This window comes from Lycium barbarum, chromosome 2, assembly GCF_019175385.1.
Source record: "Lycium barbarum isolate Lr01 chromosome 2, ASM1917538v2, whole genome shotgun sequence".
NCBI classification, from domain to species: Eukaryota; Viridiplantae; Streptophyta; class Magnoliopsida; order Solanales; family Solanaceae; genus Lycium; species Lycium barbarum.
In genome coordinates, this window is record NC_083338.1 from 99908074 (window position 1) to 99925133 (window position 17060).

Consider the following 17060-nt stretch of genomic DNA (forward strand, 5'->3'; position numbering starts at 1 on the left):
TATAGGAATATGAGTTTCACACAGATAAGGTCCAAGTTGGTAAATAAAGTATTTGACGGAATGATTACATTTATTATAATGGTTAAGTGAGTAAGTAAATTGTAGAAATTATTGGGCTAAGTTATGAGGCTTAACCCACTTCTTATGAGCCATATATATTAGAAGCCTGGGGTTTAAAAATAATTCATTTACTGTGGGCATGAAAAATAAAGAAAATAGAAACACTTTGACGTAGTGGACGGCAACAACAATTTTTTTCTTTCTTTTCGTGGACTTAAATTCTAGAGAAAACAGGTACGTTGCTTCTACATTTTTGTTCTTGGAATTTCGCTTATGCGTGAAATCATTACGTAACGATTAGTGTCACGCCCCGAACCTGCGTCAGGATGTAACACGGCACCCGGTGCCTGACCGCATGTGACCGAGCAAACCAACTGGCTGGCAGAATCAACATGTGATACCAAAACATAACTAATTTATAAAATAAAACTAACACATGCCGATTAACTAAACGTCTGACTGAAATATCATAATGTGGAAATACTTAGACAATCTGAACATATCTGAATGTAGCCAACCTGGCTAGACCAAAACAACTGAATGACTGAGTATAACTGTCTACAAGGCTAACATAACAAATATCTGACTGTCTGAACTGTGTCTATGAAGCCTCGAATGAATACAAAAAGGTAATTGTATAGAAAGTTGTGAGAACTACATGACTGATATCGCCCTGAAGGAAACTGGGTCGCACCACAGTAGCTGATACGAACACTCCTAAGTAGCTAGATCGTCAACCTGTATGTCGTTACCAGCATCGCGAGATGCAGGCCCCCAAGCAATAAAAAGGGATATCAGCACATTTGAATTGTACTGTATGTAAAGCAACTGAAACTGAAACTGATAACTATAACTATAATAGTAAGGAAGTAGAGATATGAATACTCCCTGCTCTGTATCTGAATCATCTGTATTATTTGTGTTTGTATATGTGGGGCCTCGGCCCAATAATAAATGCACGCTATGGCCTCGGCCTAGTAGTGCGTCAATCAATGACCTCGGCCATGTACACGTATACACAAGACTGTGCTGTGCCCTCAGGCAAAATCACATATGTATAATTATGGTTAATTAATAAGGACTGAGACCATAACAACAATGAACAATGCTGAACTAAAATAGACATGTTGGACTGAATTGAAAACACTGACTGTTTCTGAGCATACTGAATTTCTAGACTGAGACTTATGTGGTAACAATACATAAGTCTATAAAGATTACGTGCTGAGTTCATGATATTCAAATTGATAACCATGAACGAATTCTGTAACTGCAATCCTAGAAGATAACAGTTCTATATCATATCATGAAACTAGGGCTAAACTATATTCTGAATAATATTACTGACAAGTATGAAGAATGAGGCGTAGGGAGAATCATGAACATTCCCTAACGTAGATAGTTAGCCTCACATACCTTAATTCCAGCCTTTGAGCGTAATACAATGTTCGTCAACCCTTTCAACTTTGATCTATATCAATACAAGTCAAAGGGATTCTATATTAGCAATAATATTCATGTTTTGGTCATCTAAGCATTTTATCAAACACTTAGTGGGCATAAAGCTCCACAATCTCCATTAATGGTGTTTCTTCACCTAATTCCATTCTATTACTTCTAGGTGATTCTACAATCTCAATTAGGTTTAATTAACATCATTCTCCATCACCCATATCATTATAACAATCTCAAGTCAACAATCCAAAACCCTAATATAGTTCGTGTAATTCTCCTTACTAAACCCATTTACTATTCTCCCAAGAACTCATCAATTCACTATTATGAATGATTAGAGTGTAGAAGCATTACCTTTTTGACGTTCAATGCTCTTGTTCATGTTCTAGGGTTTTCACGCCCAACAATAGTGTTCCACTCACAACTCTATTGATTAGAAGGGTTATACTCAAAGTTGGAAAGAGATTAGGGACTTGAATTCAACCTAGAATCATGATAAAACTTACCTTGGTACTTGTTCTCTCTGACTTTAGGGTAATTTTTCGTGACTAGGGGTGTTAGGAAAATAAACCCCAAGCTTAAATATAACTTAAAACACGAAATCCCGACTTTTGACCCGAAACCCGACCTATTACGCGATGGGTCCGTGATGCACGTGCATCGCGCGACATTCTACAGGTCTATACTCAGAGTTGTGCGATCGGCCCGCGATGCGGGGCCATCGCACGCGCCCTCATGCGCCCCACGTGTCGGTTCTATGCAGTGTTCGGTAAAATGGTCATAACCTCTTGTACAAAGCTCTGTTTGGGCTCCACAATATACCGTTGGAAAGATATTTCAAAGAGATACAACTTTCATGTTTTAAATTTTCTCAAATTCCCAATGGACTTCACGAAATATGATTGGAAAGATGACGTATCGAAAACTTAGCCGATTATATAGAATTTCAAGTGCCTTACTATTAGCCATATTTAGACGATCATATCTCCTTCCTCCGACCTCTGATTGGCCTGGTACTTATATCGTTAGAAAGGTATTTCTATGTACTACAACTTTCATTAAGGATACTTTCCCAAATTCCCAACTAATCAAGGAGTTATGGCTGCCCGAAGTAGGCCTATCAATCATTTTCGAAAAACGTTCAAACCTTCAGTTTTTCCACTAAAACTCTAACGATACGGGGTGTTACATTATCTCCCCCTTGGGATCATTCATCCTCGAATGATGGATTCTGATAAAGAGTGACTGCCGAGACATGTGCACACTAACTGACATGAGCACATGAGAACTGAACTGATAAGGGTCTGAACTGAATTATCTGTTGAACTGAACAACTACTAAGCTGACTGTCTAACAGGCTCAATACTGATAATGTAGAAACTGTAGAAGGAAAGATCTTAGAGGGGAAGGTACAGTACCTTCACCGGTTTCTGCTGATTCTTCAAAGAGATAGGGATAGCTGGACTTCATGTCTTCTTCGGTTTCCCATGTAGCCTCTTCAACTTTCTGACTTCGCCACACAACCTTTACTGAGGCTACCTCCTCAGTCCTCAACTTGCGAACATGGTGATCAAGGATTTTCACTGGGACTCCTTCATAAGTCAAATTATCATTGACTGTTATGCTATCAGTCGGGACAATCAATGACGGGTCTCCCACACACTTTCTCAACATGGACACATGAAACACTAGATGTACAATAATCAATTAATGTGGAAACTCAAGTTCATAAGCCAATCGACCAACCTTTCGTTGGATTCTGTATGGTCCAATATGGCGGGACTATGCTTCCCCTTCTTACCAAATCTCATGCCACCCTTCATAAGTGAGAGCTTAAGAAATACCCAGTCATTAACTTCAAACTCTAAATCTCTATGTCTTATATTTGTGTAAGACTTCTGGCAATTCTGAGCCGTTTTCAAACGCTCCTAAATCAACTTGACCTTCTCCATAGCCTGATAGACCAAATCTGGCCCTAACAACTCTGCTTTCCCAACTTTAAACTAACCAATCGGTGATCTACACCTTCGCTCAAAAAGGGTTTCAAACAGTGTCATTCCAATACTAGCATGGTAATTATTTTTGTAAGTAAACTCAATAAGAGGCAGGTGGTCATCCCAATTACCATTGAAATCAAGGACACATGGTTACTGAACTGAATGAATACATGATTACCGAATTGCTGAGATACTGAACTGAATGTCTACTGAACTAACTGAATACTAAGCTGACTGAATACAGGATTAACTGAATACGGAAATAGCACACTAACTGAATATTGAGCTGATTGAATACTGGATTAACTGAATATAAAATTGGCATACAAACTGGATACTGTACTGGCATGAATACATGAGTACTGGACTGACATCTGAGTACTAAGCTGACATGAATATTATAGCCTGAGATCTGAATAGCGTATCTGTCTGATCATCGGTCTGCGGTTGAAAAGTTGTGCTGAGGTTAACCTTCGTACCCAATCCTTTCTGAAATGATCTCTAGAAGTTTGTTGTGAACTGGGCACCATGATCTGAAATGATGGACGCTGGGTCCCATGAAGTCGAATGATTTCTCGAATAACAGCTTAGCATAGTCTGGTGCTGAATCTATCGTCTTAACAGGCAAGCAGTGTGCCGACTTCGTAAGTCTGTCTATAATCACCCAAATCGGGTCGTGCCTCCTAACTGAATTAGGTAGACCTGTTATAAAGTCCATATTTATCATCTCCCACTTCCAAACAGGAATATCTATATTCTTAGACAAGCCGCAAGGCCTCTATTGTTCGGCTTTCACTTGCAAAAAATTTGGGCCACTTAGCCACAAACCGTGCCATATTCTAGAATTGTGATCTTCTGACATAATCCGCTCTCTGAGCCTATCTACATCTGGAATGTATAATTTTACCTCGGTATCCATGGTACCGCCATCTCCCCCTTGCTTAAAAGCTGACGCTTTATGTTCGTGAATCCCCTCTTTCATCTGCAATAAGTAGGAATCACCAAACTGCTTCCCTCTAACTTCAATGACTAAGTAGGAATGCCATGTTCTGGGCAATAACTCCACCCACTTCGGATTCTGAAAGTCGAATTCCTAGCTTGGATAAGCGGTGCATTTCTTTCACCATAGTTCTCTTGTCTGCCTAAATCATGAGCTGTACTTCCCATACTTGATTTTTTTTTCTGAGATACTTCCTAAAATACTCATAATACTGTTGTGCGCTAAGTCTTTGACTAGAACCTTAAAGATTAGAGTCTCGTGCAATGGCACTACCCTTGTGACACATAACTGGGCATGATCTTATAGCTTTTCTGTGATTGCCTAATCGATAATAATTGAACTTGACACGATTCGTTCGACGATCATTCTACTCATTTCGGGTTTCCTCTAAGTTGAGGCATATTCCTTATGGAGACTATCTCATTATGCCAACCTAACTGAACTAAGGTTCTTCATATCTCATACTAACCCTTCGGGTCTTCAATTATCTCACTGGACTTACTGGCGATTTATGCATCTCCCCCTTAGACCAAGGCTAACATCTTATACTTACAAATTCTTCTCTTTTGATGGGATCCAATTAACATTCCTTATCTTCTGTAATTCCTTTGTACTCTACAACACTGACGACTCTTCTTTTTTTGACTCACTTCTAAGCAATTTCTAATTGGGAAAAACTAAATTACTTACATGAATGGGTTGCTACTGTATTCATAACTGGCATACTCTATCTTAACGACTTAACTCTGCTCACACTGTAAATCTTAGGACAACTCCTTTTTGACAACTCTTAGAGGTTATTCTTCTGTAGTTTGCTCTCTTACGGCTTAGCTGATTTCTTCTTCCACTAATCACTCTACTCCGAGCTTAACTTAAGCCCTTGGTTTCTAACACACATTCGGATGTATCCGAACTGTCACCCACTTAAGATGTTCATCTAACTAAGGAAATCAAATCATACTTCTACTAGTTCTGCTGAAATTGCTAATGCATTGTATCTACTCAAAACTTACCTACTATTTTTCTGTTAATCACCTGTTAGCTTCATATTTTCTTATTTTGCTCTGAATAATCTAAGTTATTTCTAACTCTCTCTCATCATCTGACTCTATTCTATGGTTGTATACTATCTTTTCTAAACTATGAATCACACTTAACAAACTTTCATTTATCTTATACGAAAGATTGGAACAACTAAACTCAAACTTTCTATACACTTCAAAATCGTATCAGACTATACACAGCTGGGATAAACACTTACTCACATAGCTTAAGCGACAACTGTCACATCTTCTTATCTCATAATAATAATTACTTCTTATCGTAACTTACAATCATCGTACTCTCTAACTCTGATCTGACTAACTTAAACAAACTAAAATCATTCCTGAAAATTTAATATCGTCTGCTCAGGGTTATTATTTCATACATACCTCTTTTATTAACAGGCATAGTTCGTACGAAAATTTCATCTGTGGTGATAACTGGGGATGCCTCTTTATCCTAACGACCTGTTGAAGCTTCTAAGAAGTCTTCACTGAGAACTGAAATATCAGGCTTAGCTGTATTACAACCTGACTGAGCTTGAGAACTAAGAGGAGCCACCGAAACACATATTAAGGCCCAAACGATACACCTCTTTGTGTCCCTATAACACTTGTTGCACATAAGATTTGAAAACTTCTGTGGCTCACACTGGTATGTCACAATGAAGCTGGTGCTCTTAAAATCTATTTCTAGCTGAACTGACCTTTTTGATTTTATCTGGACCTTGAGACTAGTGCACTAGCTGCAGATGGAGTGGGTCCTGATGACCTCCGGTAGAAAACTGTCTGCCACCACCTCCTTGAGATCCTCCATGATTTACGTTTCCTGTAGACTTAGCTCCTTTTCTAATTTCTATGATATCCTCTCCCTGTTGTATCCTATTCTCCTTTCTCAGGAACATCATTATCATTCAACATACCATTCATTCTACTACACCCCTTCTCCGGCAACTTACATTGTATTCCACTTTCAATAGCACTTGAAGTCCCATTCATTACCAGTAATGTCACGACCCGTCTAGGGGCCGTGACGAGTACCCGATACTTGTACCGAGCACCCCTTGTCTATCGTTTTACCTTTACCTCTTAGCAAGCCATGTAAACAGAGCCATTTTTTTTTTGAACATTAACATTAGCGGCGTCATTCTGAACATAGACTAATAAACTTCGTTATCACTTATACATCAACATTAGCATGCCAAAACACCATATACCTAACTATATTTAACTGACTGTACATATCTGTCTACGAACCTCTAGACGTAGTACACTTATACATAGAAAAGGCTGAGCACTGCCATGCCCGAATATATATACACAAAATAGTACCAAGGAAGTGAGGCTCCGGAATAACTGGAGCACTGTCAACACTGCTGGTAGAGCTTCTAAGGATCAAATCCGCCTGTCTGCTGACCTGCGCGGCATGAAACGCAGCGTCCACAAGAAGGGACGTCAGTACGAATAGTGTACCAAGTATGTAAGGCATGAATAGTAATATACAGAAAATATGAATCATGTATAATGACATAAGAGAGTTACAGCACATGTCCTGGGATAGAATCATAACCTGTATATATATATACCCTTGGCAGGTGCTATGCGTACTTAGCTTTCCTTTAAGAATCTTTCCTTGTTCATATACATATACATATAAAATAGGACATCTCATATTGCCGAGGCGTCGGCAGCCGATCCATTTAACCATAAATATACACATCCAGCGTCCGGGCATCCCGCGTCCGGGACGATATCATATCATGTAATGCCAACTGATCAGGTGGATATGCGTTCATAACGCTCTGCCCTTACCTCCATTTTCCCCGTATACACATGCATATATCATGTACATATATCAGCGTCTATAGCGCTCTAGCTCTTTTATCATATACATATACGTGTGTCGTGTAGGTACATCAGCGTCTATAGCGCTCTAGCTCTTTCGTCATGTGCATGTTTTAAAAAAATATATACACATATCTTACATACATTTACATCTCTTATATGCATTTACGTATCCTATATACATATGTCTCATAGGCACGCAGGAAAGCCCAAAGAAGAATCATGTAGTCATCGGAGTGACGTAAGGTCGGTGACCTCCAATTATATTATAGAATACTCGTGATCGCTTTGTCTCACCTTGAAGGAACGAGTATTTTAAGGTGAGACTACCAACGGGGAATAATATTAAAGTAAACGTAGAATGAAATCGGGGCATCATAGATGACGGTTGATAGACTTTGAAATCTTTTAGAAAATAAAGTCATAGCTAGGAAATATAAATAAGATTCAAAAATTAGTTTATCATTTTCATGTTTACATAAGATACTTAGCTTAGTCATCTTAGTCATAGAGTCGTTCCGGTAGTACGTATCATAGGCATATTCTCTTATCTAACATCATTGTTATCATTATCGTCATGGAAGTGCCCTCGTTAGAGGAGTCATAGTATTTATCATTTGGTATCAAAATCGGGATCAACGGTTCCCTTTGGATTCACTTCAAGTAAGTCAAGCAAGACTGTAAGGAAAAATCTGAGAGTAGCGGGCCCACCTCGGGCCGGATGAGGTAGCGTATACGATTTACGTATGTTACGTGTCATAGCGTTACTTGTGAGGGTCTTAGGGTAATCAGGTCCCATTTATACAAGTTCTAAGGGTGTAGGAGGTTTTTCCAACAATTGGCACACTTTCTAGTTCAATTCTATTGAACAAAAAGTGGAAAACTTTAGGTGCGGATTCCGGGGAACCGAGTTGTCCCCGAGGCTCGTACCCAACTTATTTCAACTAAGACATGCCATAGAAAGAAGGGTGAAGCCTTACATACCTCTTTCCGCTTCTTTTGCTATTCCGAATTCACGTTGCAATCTCGTCAAAATCTGCAAATTGGTCACATTTACCCAAACTTTCATTAGGGTACTTAGAGTTAGAATCTTAAGGAATCACTTGGCTACCGAAATTTCGGCAGCACTTCCTCTGTAAATATACCATCCTCAACATTCAACATAGCCAAATTCTCATCAATCACAATCCGGGAATTCAAACCCGACCAAACTATTAACATAATTCAACAATCACACTAAAAATTCACATATTCCATTCAAGGTGCATTCCAACACTTCAATTAACATTCTACCTCCTTCAATACTCTCCAATTCCAATGAAACAACAATAACCTTATAATACATATATTCCAACAACATCATAGTAATACCATTACATGTCTTCCATACAAAAACATTATTTTCAATTTACACAAACTTCCAATTGCCAATACTTCACCAAACTTGTCAAGTCTTTATTTGCGATATAACATCTACAACACAACGATTAAGATATTAATTACAACTCGCTCATTATTCTTTCACAACTCACCAATATACACGACTATACATCAAGTATACACGGCCACATATACCATGCACACTCACACGGCTCCAACATGTATACACCACTACAATCTCTCCAAACTCATTCAACTTCCATTTTCCACATATCATTCACAACAATAACAACTAAACACTAATTAAAATAATTGAAGCATGACTCCCACACACATATATATATATACACGGCCATATACTATATTTCTCTCCTTCATGAATTTCATCCATTTTAGCATACTACAACACATATAAACCATATATAACACATAAAACAAGATCAAAACTCACCTTTCTTCTTCAACTTCTCACTTGACTACAACTTGACAACTTGTATGATTTTGAATTTTTCTTGCTCCAACAACAACTCCACCTTGTTAATAACCCTTTACTTGGTAGAAAATGACTTTTGGAGAATTTTTGCAAATTTTTCTTGTGAAAATTGCTCTTGGCCGAAAGGGCCTTAAGTTTTTCTCCTCTCTCTCTTGTTCTTGCTTTTCTTGAAATTTCTAGAACATTATGTGGAATAAGATGACTTACTCATCTTATTTATTGACCAAATTTTATTTAATATGGGCTTGGGCCATAACCATGGCCGGTTGGGCCTCACAAATTTGGGCCTTATTATTTTTTTTGATTTTTTTTGGGCCAACTCGGTTTGGTCCCGAGTTGGGCCTAGCCCACTGACCTTTCGACCTTAAAACGTTCATATCTCCTTGTACCGACGTCACCTGGGCACCCACGACCTATGGTTGGAAAGATAATTCAATTATCTACAACTTCTAGTTCTTGGTACTTTTCCAAATTCCAAACTGATAATACCGTTTTTGCCCATTGAAGTCAGATCACCCGAAAACGTTTTCCTAAAATATTCGTTTGGAGGACTTCCACTTTGATTTGGCCCAAGGGTCCTTCTTGAGTTGTGTTTAACTTCTCATATGTGATTCATATGAGTTTTCAGATGTCCCAAAAAAATCTCGATGTGTGGGTCCCATCTCAGCAAATAATCTGACGTTCAAAAATACGGGATACAACAAGTAAGTACTGCACAATTGTACCCCTTATGGGTAAACATCCTTACTTGGACCTTGAATTACCTATTCGTCACCTGTGCATTCGAAACGTACGTAATTCGATAGGAAGAGAAGTTACTTATTGCTCTAAGCTTTATGGCACGATCTAGAGTAGAAAGAAATGAAACAAATCCTGAATGTCTTGGTGGTCAACTGTTTATATGTGTGGGGCCCTCACACATATAAAAGAGACCCCACTAGACACAGCTTCATAGACTCCCTAAGACACTTAACCTAGGGCTCTGATACCAAGCTTTGTCACGCCCCGAACTTGGGCCTGGACGTAACACGGCACCCGGTGCCTGACTGCATGTGACCGAGCGAACCAACTGGCTGGCTGAATCAACATGTGATACCAAAACATAACTAATTTATAAAATAAAACTAACACATGCTAATTAACTAAACGTCTGACTGAAATATCATAATGCGGAAATACTTAGACAATCTGAACATATCTGAAAGTAGCCAACCTGGCTAAACCAAAACAACTGAACGACTGAGTATAACTGTCTACAAGGCTAACATAAAAATATCTGACTGTCTGAACTGTGTCTATGAAGCCTCTAATGAATACAAAAAGGTAATTGTCTAGAAAGCTGTGAGAACTGCATGGCTGATATCGCCCCGAAGGAAACTGGGGCTCACCACAGTAGCTGATACGAACACTCCTAAGTAGCTGGATCGTCAACCTGTATGTCGTTACCTGCATCGCGAGATGCAGGCCCCCAAGCAATAAAAAGGGATATTAGCACATTTGAATTGTACTGGTATGTAAAGCAACTGAAGCAATAAAATACTGAAACTGAAACTGATAACTGTAACTATAATAGCAAGGAAGTAGAGATAGGAATACTCCATGCTCTATATCTAAATCATCTGTATTATCTGTGTTTGTATATGTGGGGCCTCGGCCCAATAATAAATGCACGCTATGGCCTCGGCCTAGTAGTGCGTCAGTCAATGGCCTCGGCCATGTATATGTATACATAAGACTGTGCTCTGCCCTCGAGAAAAATAACATATGTATAATTATGGTTAATTAATAAGGACTGAGACCATAACAACAATGAACAATGCTGAACTGAAATAGACATCCTGGACTGAATTGAAAACACTGACTGTTTCTGAGCATACTGAATTTCTAGACTGAGACTCATGTGGTAACAATACATAAGTCTATAAAGATTACATGTTGAGTTCATGATATTCAAAGTGATAACCATGAAAGAATTCTGTAACTGCAACCCTAGAAGATAACAGTTCTATATCATATCATGAAACTAGGGCTAAACTATATTCTAAGTCAAATTACTGACAAGTATGAAGAATGAGGCGTAGGGAGAATCATGAACATTCCCTAACGTAGATAGTTAGCCTCACATACCTTAATTCCAGCCTTTGAGCGTAATACAATGTTCGTCAACCCTTTCAACTTTGATCTATATCAATACAAGTCAAAGGGATTCTATATTAGCAATAATATTCATGCTTTGGCCATCTGAGCATTTTATCAAACACTTAGTGGGCATAAAGCTCCACAATCTCCATTAATGGTGTTTCTTCACCTAATTCCCATTCTATTACTTCTAGGTGATTCTACAATCTCAATTAGGTGTAATTAACATCATTCTCCATTACCCATATCATTATAACAATCTCAAGTGAATAATCTAAAACCCTACTATAGTTCGTGTAATTCTCTTTACTAAACCCATTTACTATTCTCCCAAGAACTCATCAATTCACTATAATGAATGATTAGAGTGTAGAAGCATTATATTTTTGACGTTCAATGCTCTTGAATTCAATTTCTAGGGTTTTCACGCCCAACAATAATGTTCCACTCACAACTCTATTGATTAGAAGGGTTTACTCAAGTTAGAAAGAGATTAGGGACTTGAATTAAACCTAGAATCATGATAAAACTTACCTTGGATGGTTCTTGAGGTTTGGGACTTGTTCTCTCTGACTTTAGGGTAATTTTTCGTGACTAGGGGTGTTAGGAAAATAAACCCCAAGCTTAAATATAACTTAAAACGCGAAATCCCGACTTTTGACCCGAAACCCGACCTGTTACGCGATGGGTCCGCGATGCACGTGCATCGCGTGACATTCTGCAGGTCGATACTCAGAGTTGTGCGATCGGCCCGCGATCCGGGGCCATCGTACGCGCCCTCACGCGCCCCGTGTATCGGTTCTATGCAGTGTTCCGTAAAATGGTCATAACTTCTTGTACAGAGCTCTGTTTGGGATCCACAATATACCGTTGGAAAGCTATTTCAAAGAGATACAACTTTCATGTTTTAAGTTTTCTCAAATTCCCAACGGATGTTCACGAAATTTGACTGGAAGACAGACGTATCGAAAACTTAGCCGATTCTATAGAATTTCAAGTGCCTTACTATTAGCCATATTTAGACGATCATATCTCCTTGCTCCGACCTCTGATTGGCCTGGTCCTTATATCGTTAGAAAGGTATTTCTACGTACTACACCTATTATTAAGGGTACTTTCCCAAATTCCCAACTAATCAAGGAGTTATGGCTGCCCGAAGTAGGCCTATCAACCATTTTCGGAAAACGTTCAAACCTTCAGTTTTTCCACTAGAACTTTAATGATACGGGGTGATACAATTAGTGTGTACCAGTTAAATGAGTTCCTGAGTATTTGTAAAGGGTTAGTCACTGTTTTCGATTTGGTTTCTTCAAATTTCATATTCATGTGTTTAGAGGAAAACATAATGTGGACAATGGAGTTAAGTCTCAAGAGACCAATTGATACGTGTACTTTTATGGGCATTTAGAATTAAGTGAAATTTAGTGGGTGACATATTGATTGCACAATGACTTATGGGATAATGATTAAGTAATGATGAACTAATCATTTGGGTGATATTCGTAGAATTAATGCAAGGTTATGGTCCCTGTATGTTGGTTCGTTTTCTAATTAAAAATCACTGGTTTCGTATTCTGTTTCGGGTATTAGAATTGCCTTATCGTTGCTATGTTGAAATTTCAATTTTATCAGATGGGTTTATGTTAGTTAACCTTGGTGTATTGGATTATGCGTACACCTTCGAATTCATGGTATTTGAGATGTGGTAAGCTAGATTTTAATCCTAAGTTAGGATTTTGGGGTAATTGGAAGTTTTGAGCCCAAGTGTTAAGAAACGAGAATTTATGATTTGAGAGTCCATTTGTGTATGGAATTGGCTAATTTTCCGAATACATAACCTTTAAGTTAGGGTAAAATAATTTTTAAAGAAAGTTCCAGTTTTGCCCGTGTGGGCCCGAGGTCACTTTTCGGGGAGCGTTTTTGGGTTTTGAATATAAATATAACCTTATGGGTGTCCTTAAATTTGGATTCTAATGTAAATCGTACATTTGATAGATTTCGATCGTTCAGAGGCTCTACACAAAGGAAAGGCATTGGTTTGATCGTTCGTGGCACTGCTCGGCATTGAGGTAGGTTACGGTCTACTTTAGTTAGACTATGATTAGAGAATCGTATGTAGTTGTAGAAAGTGACGGGGATAGCATGATAGGCCTTCGGCCATGAAGTGGAGGTGAAATCCAACTAGGTTGGTTCTATCAGCTATTATGTGGGCTTGTCGTCATATGTGTTATTTTTATGTGATTATCACCTATTTGTATCTCTGTCACATACTAGCTCGCTCATCACACGAAAGGGAAGTGTTATATTTATAATTGAACCGTGAACAGTAACATAACTTGTACTTGTTGATTGTATATTGACGATATTGTTAAGACTGATATCATGCATGACATGCTTTGCATATTATTCTTATGTTGTCTTGATGGTGAGGTGAGTGATTGAGAGACTCCGAGATCCTTGCTGAAGATTGAGAGTGACAGAGAGACTCCGAGGTCTTTGTCGGAGATTGAGAGTGATTGATAGCCTCCGAGGTTTCTGCCGGAGAGCACGAGTGGTACACGGACTTCGCGGGTCCCCCATGGGTCATGGCTTTGAGGCACTGCCCTTAGCATGTGTGTACGAGAGTGGAGTGAGAGAGGTGACTGTTGCATTGCATTGCATTCATTCACTAATACATTTGACTGATCATCTGGTGAACAATATCTGTCTTGGTTGATTTCGTGATTGCTTTACACTTTACTTGTATATTATATGTGACCATACCTGTTTGCTCTATGTGCTACTTGTTAGTTTCCACTTCTTCATGCGTTATCTAATTATTGTCGGCCTATGATGCTTACCGGTACTAGTGTTGTACTGATACTACTCATGCTGCACTTTTGTTGAGTGCAGAGTACGATCCAGGCTCTAGTTCTTGTCACGACCCAAATCATGGATCATGCGGGCACCCACACTAACCCTCCCTGGTGGGCGAACCCTTCAAGTAACTACCTTAATTTGACACAACATGCGGAATAACAACATGTAAACACACTCTAGCAGTTTAAATATTAAACCAATGCGGAAGAAATACTATTATTATAAGAAATTCCCAAAACCCGGTCTAGACTCGTACAAGAGCTTCTAAGAAGTTTACAATTTGAAGTAGATAACAGACTCAAACTGGATACGACTTCTGTTTATGGATAGAGAACAACAGAAATCTAAGGAGAGACTCTGGGTTGCAAGATCTCAAATAGCTCACCCAAACGCCTTTGATGAATGCCTCGAAACGGTCGTGAGACTCCGAACATCACCTGAAAATAACTCTACACTCCATAAGAAGTGTAGCAAGAGTAGTATGAGCACCACACAAGGCTCGTAGGTATCATAGGCCGACAATGGTTAGTTCACGCATATAAACAAGAAACAACTAACAAATAAGCAGATAAGTAATCAAACACAGTCACAACTCTAACACATATGAAAGTCTTGCAGTAACGATAGTCATAAGGGATTTCAATATCTCAGGTTATAAGCCTAGGGGGAAATCTCTAAACCTCGAGTCCATCAAGCCTCTAAAGTAAATACTTACAAACAACAACTCAATAATTCACAAATCAAGAATCAATCAGAGAATGTGCCATGCAATGACATGAATAGCAATTCAAATGGAGCGCTATGAAATGCAATGTCGTGCTATGTAAATGTTATGCAATGCAGTAGTCACCTCTCATGCTCCATTCTCGTACACACACACTATGGCAATGCCTCATAGTCATTGTCACTCCCCGAACCATGGCCTGGGCGTAACACGGCACTCGGTGCCATACTGCATGTGACCGAGCGAACCACATGGCTTGCTGAATCATCATGAGGCATACATGAGCGGAAATATAGCATGAACGTGATGAGCTTTTATAAAACATGAGATGTCATAATAATTTAATGAAATACTTTTTTAAATCATAAATGCGAAAATAACATGAGTTGAGCCAAAGATGGCTAAACACCTTGCATGTCTAACATAACTAAACTGACTAGTCTATGAAACCTCTGATCGTGAACTTTGACTGGAAAACGTACTTGCTGGGACAAGGCCCCCCAGCATACCTTTAAATGCATGACTAGTAAAATAAAGATAACTGACTAAACCCCGAATGAGATGGGGCTCACCAATGAGCTGATACGAGCAAATCCTACTGAGCAGATGCAGCGTCCTGTAAATACGTACCTGCATCGTGAAATGCAGGCCCCCGGGCAATAAAAGGGGACGTCAGCACATTGAATGTACTGGTATATAAAACAACTGAATGAAATAACATGGGACATGAAATAACATGATAAGAACTGAAACTGAAAACCTGGACATGATCATGAGCATGAGCATGGGTATATATATATATATATATATATATATATATATATATGTGATATAAGCAAAACATGATAAGTAGGGAGAGCATTTCATAAACCGACATGTGATATCACCACGTGGGTACGTGGAGTCTGGTACCTCGCCGGACCAGCAGAACCCCCATACCTTGCCAGGGTATGAGGTGGTATCGTGCCTGATGGATCTATTCAGTGTAAAATTAAGGTATCATCCTATCTGGGCGGAGCGATCCTTGTCCTACGGTGGCTATGTAGTTTCAGGCTATTTGAGCCTTCTCAGTAATTCGTGCAACTCCAAAAAACATGAACATAATATAGTTGGCTAAGAAGCCTATGACTTTCGTGAATTAACTTGTACTTGTCTTGCAATCATGATTTCACGAAATAACTTGTAAACATGGTTTCATGAAATAACTTGTAAATATGGTTTCATGAAATAACTTGTATTTAGTATGTAGGTATCTTGTATCATAGCATGAAAGTAATTATATAATATAGTTTCATGAAAACTTGTAGACATGTAGGATATTCATGAAATAATCATTTTATTTAAAAACATGCATGCAAGAACCCATGGAATACAAGATATGGGTTTTCATGGATTACAGACAGATTCTCAATAATCATAAAGAAATATTAAGAACTCAATGATGGAATTATAACAATTCATACATAATATAATCATGGACATGGACCTAGGGTATCATGAGCATGGTATAAAAACCCTGTTTTAGTAGAGAATCATAATTTATGGATTATGAGGCGTGGGGAAGAACAATCATGTTCCCACACGTAGATAGTAACTCTACATACCTTAGTCGCTCCAAAACTTGAATTAAAGACTTGAGCTTTGAAGAAGATTTCCAAAATATTGAATTCTTGAACCTTGAGATGGGTTTCTTGAAAACCCTAGTTTATGAAAAATGATTTTTTGCTTAGATTACAAGGATATATACTAGAATTGACTTGGAATGATTAGAAGGGTTTACTTAAGTTAGAATGAGATTAGGAACTTGAATTCAACCTAGAATCATAATAGAACTTACCTTGTAGGGTTCTTGAGGCTTGGGACTTGTTCTTCCTGACTTTAGGGTAATTTTTCGTGACTAGGGGTGTTAGGAAAATAAACCCCAAGCTTAAATATAACTTAAAACACGAAATCCCGACTTTTTGACCCGAACCTGACCTGTTACGCGATGGGTCCGCGATGCGAGGCCATCGCGCAATATTCTGCAGGTCAATACTCAGATTTGCGTGATCGGCCCGCGAAGCAG